The sequence below is a fragment of the Lipotes vexillifer genome, unplaced genomic scaffold, assembly GCF_000442215.2.
Source record: "Lipotes vexillifer unplaced genomic scaffold, Lipotes_vexillifer_v1.1 scaffold496, whole genome shotgun sequence".
NCBI lineage: Eukaryota > Metazoa > Chordata > Mammalia > Artiodactyla > Lipotidae > Lipotes > Lipotes vexillifer.
In genome coordinates, this window is record NW_006786690.1 from 5,495,209 (window position 1) to 5,502,153 (window position 6,945).

Genomic DNA, 6,945 nt, shown 5'->3' on the forward strand with positions numbered 1-6,945 from the left:
CCTAAGCCCAGTGAAGCTCAAGGGCTTCCCCTATGTGGCCATCTGGGGGCGCCAAGGGATTGCTTACCTGGAATGATGGGGGTGGGGAGATGGCGATGAATCTGTCCAGCTGCTGGAAGGAGCTCACAGTGCAGAGCGGTTATAATAAAGGGTGACGAATGCCCTGGCAGGGGTGGGGGGCGGGATCGAGCATGGGGTCCAGCCTGGCTAAGGGAAGCGTGGGGAAGACTCCGGAAGAGTGGTGCCTGAGCATCCTGGAAAGGCTTAGGATAGTGTCCCTGGGGAGCGAGCTGCAGGTGCAAAGGTAGGAGGCGAGGGAGTGCTGCTTGCAGTCGGGAAGGGAGCCGGCAGTTCTGAATGATGGGAAGGTGATGACGGAGGGGCAGGGAGATGGGGCAGAGATGAGGCCAGAGGTCACATGGCCTTGGGTGCCAGACCAAGGGGCTAAGGCTTTATGCTGAGGGCAGTGGGGAGCCATGGAGGATGCAAAATAGCAGTAGAAAGAGAAGTGGGGGCTGCTGGTGGGGACTGGGTGGGCAATGTCAGCCCAAGGAGGGGAGGACCCAGGAGGCCATTGCTGGGTGCGGAGGGTATCCAGGACAGTGGGCAGGTCTGGAAGATGCTGGGAGACTTGAGCAGCTGGGCGGAGGGCCTGATGTGGCCTGATGTGATGTGGGGCTGAGGGAGGACCTTAGGAACCTTGGGTCGGGGGAGGGGGGGGGGTCCTGGCCTGAGTGTTGGGTGAATGGGAGGGTCTCCTCTGAGGTAGGAGCACAGGAGGAAGAGCAGGTTGGGGGATTTGGGGTCTGGGGTCGCGGGCACAGAATTGGGTTCCAGCGGGACTAACCATGCCTTGGCCTCACCCCCTCCCCACCACAGCTCCCATGCCCTCCCCAGGACGATGTTGGGTGCACCCCAGGGGCTTTCCCGACAGGGCCCTGCTGTGACACTCAGATATCTGGGGCCACCCAGGGGTGGTGACTCACATCCACTCCCCAACCCCGCCCACCTGGGTTTGGCCCTGGGCAACCCTGGGCTCAGTGGGTCCCCTGGTAACCCCCCTCCCCTCCTCTGCCTCACCCCTGTTCTCTAACCCCTCCCAGGCCCTGGCTCTTCCCCACTCTCTGCCCCAGTCTCTTACCCTGTCTCCTCCCATCCCACCACCAAGGACCAGTAGCCCCCGCTTCAGCACGAAGATCAAGAGCTTAGCTCTGAGTCTGTTCACCTCCCAGCTCTGTGACTTTGGGCATGTGATTTTGGCTCTCTGGGCCTCCAGGTCTTCATCTGTGCAATGGGAATGCTAATAGTCCTGCCCTTGGTACCCTGAGGTGAGGATTCAATGAGGTGATACCTCAGAAAGTTCTTGGTGCTGCCCTAGCACACAGTGGGCTCAGAAGATTGTGTGTGTTGTGTGTGGGGACATGCAGTTAGCCATTAACGAGGGCCACCTCCGTGACCCGCATCAGAGGCTGTGGAGTCTCTCCTCTGAACGGGAGATGAAGCAGCTGGCACGGAGCCAGGCACAGGTGTCTGGACACGAGGCGTTGGGAATGTACAGTTATCAGTTGCTTCCCTGAACCTCAGCTTCCTGGGCTTTACTGGGGTTCACGATCCTTGTATAAAAGAAGCGGGGCACCCCTGCTTGTATCCCTTTATGATGTGCCCCACCCCACAGCTCCGGCCCGCAGCTGAGCTGGAGCGGAAGCAGGGGGCCGGCCTGATGAGCAGAACCTGCCTTCGCCCCTCGGCCTGCCCAGGTTGTGGCAGAGCCCCCATCAGTGGGAAGGGCCGGCCTCTGGGCTGGGTTTCAGCCTGGGCCCCCGCCCCACCCCTCCAGGCTCCAAGGTGGGGCTGGGGGAGGCCAAGGACGAATCTGGCCTCTGGGATCAAAGTGTCCAGCACTGTTTCTCTTGTGCCAGCGCCAGCTCTGTGCTCGTCCTGGGTTCTGAGGTGGGGAGGGCGAGCCAGGACACTGACCCGAGGCTGAAATTAGGGCTTGGGCGGGGGGCGCCGGGCTCCGGGAAGCACAGGACCCTGCTTAGAAATAACTCTGGTGGTGGAAACGGCAGCCAAAGGTTTCTCTGACAGCAGGAGGCAAGAGGCCTCCATGAAGGGACTTGGGTGCCTGGCTGACCCGACAGCCACGTCTCCCCTGCCTCAGAGCTGGGATCTGTCTCTCCAGGTCTCAGATTCCTCACCTATAAAATGGAGGCAAAGCCCTACCTGTTGCTGTCAGGCCAAGAAGCTGTCCTGGCCTCTAAGGGATGTGGCATAGACCCCATGCCCAATAGGAGGGGTCCTCCCCGTCTCCCAGCAGCTGGGGCATCCCTGGACATCCACGGCTAACTCTGGGGCAACGTTGCCAAAGAGCCGGCCGCAGGCCCAGGCCCGCCCAGTGCCAGGGGACTGTGACCTGGACATTCTCTGCTGCTCAGGCCACAGGGGGTACTTAACCAGGGACCCTGGAATGTGGAGGTCCCTCCCTCCTTCCCTGTATCCACCCTGCCAAGGGGACAGTCAGGGATGGAGCCTCCTGAAATAACCAGATCTGGTTAGCAAGGCTAATTTTAAAAGCCACTCTGGCTGCCCCATAGGCCCTTCTGGGAAGCCATGAATGTCCCTGTGTTTGCCCCTGGGAGGCAGGGTGAGGGGAGAGCAGAGGGGCTGGGAGGACTCCCACCCCTGACTGCCAGTGCCGGAGACCCCAAGCTGCCTCCCAAGGCTTGCCCATCCAGGGCGCAGAGCCCTGGCCCAGTCCAGGGGCTCAGGGGCCCAGGGGCCCAGCCTCTGCCCTGATCCACTCAGAATGAACCCTGGTGGGCTCTCAGAATTCCTCCACCCTCTGCACTGGTCTCCCTGAACCAGTTCTGGGCAGGGAGCCTTAAGCTCTCCGTCTGTCTCTGTCTTGGCTATCTCCCACAGTCTCCATCTGCTTACTCTTTATGTCCCTTTACCTCTGTGTCTCTGCCTCTCTCTGTCTCTGACACTCGAGGTCCCTCTCTGCAGCTGTGAGTCTATCCCCCTCTCTCTGGGTCCACCATGCAGGAGGCCCCCGCAGCCTTCTGACAGCCTGTAGGCTGGACTGTGCATGCCAGGTAAGGGGTAAGTGTCCACCTGGGAGCTGGGGCTGCAGGTGGGTCCTGGTGGGGGAGGACAGTAGTCCTGGGGACCGACAGGAGCTGTAACTGGGCAGGCAGGGGCTCTGTCATGACCTGGGCCATCCATCCAGGCCAGGTGCGAGCAGAAGAATTGAGCTCCATGGGTAGGGTGGCCAGATTTAGCAAGTAGAAACACACAGAGCCCAGTTAAACTTGAATTTCAGATAAACAAGGGGTGATTTTTAGTTTAAGTATACCTCATGCAATATTTGGGACATACTTAAACTAAAAATCATCCCTTGTTTATCTGAAATTCAAGTTTGACTGGACATCCTATGTTTTATCTGGCAGCCCTATCGGGGAGGCTCTAAGAATGAGAGGAGAAATTTCTTAGGAGCAGCAGGTTCTATAGACCGAGGGAGCCCCTGCCTGGCGGGGATGTCACAGCCACGCCTGGGGGAAATCCCTGTCTGATGTGGGAGGAACAGCTCCTGCCCACAGGGAGGTTTCAGTTTTTTGGCTGGCGGGGTGCGGTGCACGTGATACACAGACACCAGTTACCTCCTCAGGGGAACCATAGACGTCAGAAGGGAGGGTCTCTCCTGAGCCCCGGTGCCTCACCCAGGGCCTGGCACACAATAGGGGCTTCATAAATATTTGTTGAATGAATGAAGAATTCTCCCAACCCATGCCCACAGCAGTGGGGTGGTGCCTGGCCAGCAGGGGCTCCAGCACCCTACCTGCCCCTCCCAAGCTCCTTGGATCCAATGGGAGTGTGCACTGCCCTCACCCCAGGGGCTCCCCAAAGTGAGCTGTGGAGGGGAGAAGCAGGGCAGAGGGTACAGAGAGATGATGCCAGCTTTTCTCCTACCCCACCCTCACCCCAGACCCCAATCCCAACTCGGAGTCCAGCCTGGGCAAGCATGCAGGTCGGGGCTGGGAACTAGGGCAGGGTGACCTCTGGCTTCTGGCATTGGGGGCTTTTGGGGACTAAGGTAGGGGAGCAGGCCAAAGAGGTGCTGATCAGTGCTCCTTAGGGGGACATTTGGACAGTTGGGAGATTCCTGGGACCCAGAAACTTGAGGACACTTGTTTCTGGGGAGGTAAGATTTGGATCTTTTCCTGAAGCACATTGATCTCAGGGGTCTTCCTGAAGGGGCCAACTAGGGAGAGGCCTTTGGTTCTCCCACACCTCCCCCAGGACAGAGTCCCTTAAACAGCCTTTTTGTTCATTCATTCATACATTCATTCATTTATTCACTTGCTGATCCCTCCCTCACTGCCTCCATTCGCTGGGATGACCCGGCTCCAGGCCAGGTGATAAAGGACTGCAGCATCTCTTCTGGTCTCAGTAGGAACATACCTGCTCCAGTGCTGGCCCTGCCACTGGCTCCCCTTGTGACCTTGGGCAAGTCCCTGACCACTTTGAAACTCAGTTTCCCCATCCCTACAATGGGGATAACGGTAGCAGCTCCCTTCCTGGCTACCATGAAGGGTATGAGATGATGCCAGCCCTCGGTGAGAGAGCTTCAGAGGGGGAGCCACCATGATTATTGTTGTTATTATTATTATCAGTATCATTTTTTAAAATTTTATTTATTCTTGGCTGTGTTGGGTCCTCGTTGCTGCAGTGGGCTTCCTCTAGTTGCGGCGAGCGGGGGCTACTCTTCTTTGTGGTGTGGGGGCTTCTCATTGTGGTGGCTTCTCTTTGTTGCAGAGCATGGGCTCTAGGCACGCAGGCTTCAGTAGTCGTGGCTCGCGGGCTCAGTAGTTGTGGCTCGCGGGCTCTAGAGTGCAGGCTTGGTAGTTGTGGAGCACGGGCGCTTTGTTGCTCCGCGGCATGTGAGATCTTCCTGGACCAGGGCTCGAACCCGTGTCCCCTGCATTGGCAGGTGGATTCTTAACCACTGCGCTACCAGGGAAGCCCCATATTATCGGTATCATTTTGAGGCCCCTGTGGGTTGGGCAGGGAGTGGCTGGCCCCGAGGCCCAGGCCCCATGGCCAGTGTCACACTGAGCCATCCCGACAGGCCCGCTTCCTCTCGGGGCTTCAGCCATCTTGGACCCCCATCCCTCTTTTTCAAGGCATGTCAGCTCCTTCAAGGTGCCTCTGGCTTCTAGATCAGCAAGAAATCCTTCAGGGAAAAGTTAGAGTTGGGGACAGAGCTTGGAGTGGCCAGCCGGTGGCAGGGCTTGGGCCTGGCCCCCCAACCTGCAGTGTGAGCTGGAGCTAGTCCCTTCTGCTCAGGCCTGGTTTCCCCAGTTGTACAGTGGGGGGGCGGGGCTGGACGTCCTGCCACGGCCTGGACGGGGCCCTCTGTGTGTCATCCTGTTAGTAACGGGTTAGCTCCGAGCCTATAATCACATCTGCCCTGGGAAGAACTAACAGCATCTCTGTAAATTGAGCTCTAATTGTGGCTTTTAGTGGAGTCAGCTGCTCCCCCATTCCCCCCCCCCCCCGCCCTGCCCACTGCTCTGAATCAGCGAGGTTGTCCCGGCCTGCCCTGCCAGGCCCAGGAATCCCCCAGGATTGTTCTGGCTGCCACTGAACCAGCGATGGGTCAGGGACTAATGTCCTTCCAGGACCTACTGTGCACAAGGCTCTGAGCTGGGTGCTCTCCATGCAGTGGACTCCAGGTCATGTGACTACAGCTCTGGGAGGCAGGGGCTACTGGGGCTGTTTTTGCAGAAGGGGAAACTGAGGCACAGGGCAGCAAAGTCACTTGCCCCAGGCCACTCAGCTAGGATGTGGCAGAGTCTGGATATAAACCTAGATCCGTCTGATTCCGAGGCTTTGTTCCCAGCCTGAGGTGGAGGAGACACACCCCACCCCACCCAGGGGCTCCGAGCCCCCCAGCTGATGCACCTTCCCCACTGGCGTTTGCTGACAAGGTCAGAGGCAGCTCCCCTCCTCAGGCCGGGCTCAGGCCTGTGGTTTCCCTGTTTGTTCTGGAGGTCCCAGCCGCTACCCCGAGGAGACAGCTAGTGGTTCCCAGGCCACAGCCCCTCGGGCGGAGCCAGACCGCGACTGGCCGGCCTGGGAACACTGCCCACCAGCCCCACTGGGCTCCACCAGGCCCTGGCGCTGGGTGGTCTGGGCAGGGGCCGGGTAGGGCCTCGATCCTGGCCACGGGGCAGGAGCCACAACTGGTGCCAGACTCGAGGCTGCCCTGCCAGAGACCTGGAAGGGTCCTGAGGCCAGGGATGGCTAAACTGGGGCAAACATTGCCCTGGTGGGGAGCCCAGGAAGGAAGACCCCAGGCCCCAGTTCTCTCTGAGGACCTCAAGAGAAGCATCCACCCCCTTCAGGATTGTCATTGTTGGGTGGCTGCAACTCAACCACTGAGTTGGTTCAGACAGGAGCCCTCCTTAGAGGCTGGTGGAGAAGCCAGGGTTGGCAGGCAGAAGACCTAGCGTCCAGCCCTGCCCTCCTCTGGACCTCAGTTTCTCCATCTGTACAATGGGCAGGGGTCAGGACTCCATGCTTGACCAGGGCTCCACCAGCTGGGCAGGCTGTGGTTGTGGGGTGGGCAGCCCAGGCTGGAAGGGTCTCAGTTGTTCCCAAAGTCATTTTCAGGGGCTTCTTCTTGCCCCCGCCCCCAAGTCTTATAGCCCCCGCCCACACCTCTGACACAGCCCCCTCTGTTCCCCTCTCCCAGGTGACTGCCTGATGGAGTGGAAAGAGCTCCCATGGGTTTTGGAGTCTGACAGAGCCCAGTTCCAATCCTGGCCACTGGCTCTCTGTGATCTTGGGCACGTTTCATCCTCTCCCTCCCCCATAGCTTTAAATGACATTGTGATGCTCCTCCTTCTATCTCCTGCCTGGGCTCCTTGCCTGAACTCCAGA